Here is a 2,139-nt window from a genome sequence, read left to right on the forward strand (position 1 = left end):
AACCACTGAGTCATCTCTCCAGCCCATTCTTTCTTTCTTTTCTTTCTTTCTTTTTTTTTTTTTTCAGAGCTGAGGACCGTACTCAGGGCCTTGCGCTTGCTAGGCAAGTGCTCTACCACTGAGCTAAATCCCCAACCCCTTTTTCTTTTTTAAATCAAGACTTATTAGGTAGTCCTGGCTGTCCTCAAACTTGTGGTAATCCTCCTGTCTCTGCCTCCTCAGTACGGGGATTACAGGTGTGTGCCATCATATCTGACTTAGCTGGTCTTACAAGGAAGAGAATTCTGGCACATGGATGGATGATCCTGCACAGGACTGGTTGGGTAGTCTTAGCATTTTCCTGTTGGTGGGGTCCACCTTGAGGAGGAGTCCCGAGCAGGAAATGCACTGCTTTTAATCAACTGGAGGCAAGAAGTGGCCCTGTTGCCAGGTTCCATGTCAGTCAGGGAGCTACATGTGTCCTACTCCAAGAATGCCTGTCCCTCATCTGGTACCTCTATATTTCCTAGATCTCCCCCCACACCTGCCCCCCCCCCCCCCCCCCCCCCCGTCTCCATGAGTGCTCACCTTGGCTTGGTGGTGGGAGGGAGGAGGGAGCATCCCACATGTTTTTCCATGACACAGCAGCCCCACCCCACTGGACTTCTGGTGTAGATAGGTCAAGCAGGGCACCCTAGGGCTGTAGGAGGGAGGTCCTGGGGAAGTCGAGTCTGGTTTGGGGAGTGCATTCGTTACTGCTCTTCTTAATGCTGTGACAGAATGCTTGACAAATGTAACTTAAAGAAGGGAGAGGTTGTTTCGGCTCACAGTTTGAGGGGACAGTCCACCATGGTGGGGACGGTGTGGTGTCATGGTCATGAGGTGGCTAGTCACATGTGTCACAGTCAGGAAACAGAGAGTTGAATGCCTGTGCTCTGTTCTCTTTCTCCTTTGTATTCAGTGTAGGACCCCAGCCCAGGGGAGGTGACACCCAGCTGCTGAGGTCACCATTCACCTTGCTCAGCATCATCCAGTGCAGCCAGTTGTGGAGGCAGTGTGTGCATTTTGGTATGTTAGTGTGTGTGTGTGTGTGTGTGTGTGTGTGTGTGTGTGTGTGTGCATGTACGTGTGCTTCTATGTTCACAAGTGTGCATGTCAGTGAGTGTATTCTTATACATTTGTATGTGTGAATGTCTGAGAACATGTGTGCTCGTTTATCTGTGCATATGTACATGTGTGCTTGCTTGTGTGTGACTGTGCTTGCCTGTGTTTGTGGGTGGACGTGCTGGGGGGCTCTGCTGAGTCAGCCCTGGTGCTGGGCAGGCTGCATTGCCAACCAGGCTGCGGCCTCCCCACAGTTGCATAAACACTGGTCCCAGCTCCCCCCTCGAGCAGGGTGGTCCAGTGTGGCCTTGTTGCTGGTAGGAAGGGATATAAAGGGGAGAAGGGTTGACCTCCCATCAGCCTGGCTCCCTCCAGGCCTCAAGTGTCAGGTCACGTACACCACAAGGCAGGGGTCTGCTCTGGGCTTTCCCTGCCTTATGCCCCTCATCTGGCCTGAGCTGGGACTCTGAGTCCTTAGGTGGCATAAGAGCTGCCTCTCCAGTTCTGATTCAGGCTGAACCAGAGGGTTGGCCGAGGGCAGGGTTCAGCATCGGGACTCCAGACAGGGCCAGATGGTCCCCATGAAGCTGTGGAACTTCACTCAGAAGGTCCAGTGACAGCAAAAAGCCAAGAGTCCAGTGGGCCATTGGAACTCACATGTTTAGGAGCTGGAACTTGAATCCAAAGGACAGATCATTAGAGAAGCTGGGCCTCTGATGTCTCCCTGCTCTGATGTCCTACAGGGCCACCCATGGCTTTGGCAATCTTCCACATCCTGTGTTCTCTCTTTCAGACACCATTCCCAGGGACTTTAGGGACACCAGAGGGACATGGATTAGGTCACATAGACACATGAAGCAGAGGTACAGGAAGGCCAGAATTCAGGCGGAAGAAGAGTGAAGTCAGGGTCTTGAAGAAGCTAAGCATTTTGTGAACATTTTCAGGGGCTATGGAAGGAAGGAGCTTGGGCTGCCGGCGTGAGAAACTGGCCTGTGGGGCTCAAAGCAGTCAGCCCCGGGGGGGAGGGGGCGACAGAAAGCTGATGAAGGCCTGGAG

Source organism: Peromyscus eremicus, chromosome 7 (genome assembly GCF_949786415.1).
Source record: "Peromyscus eremicus chromosome 7, PerEre_H2_v1, whole genome shotgun sequence".
Classification (NCBI taxonomy): Eukaryota; Metazoa; Chordata; class Mammalia; order Rodentia; family Cricetidae; genus Peromyscus; species Peromyscus eremicus.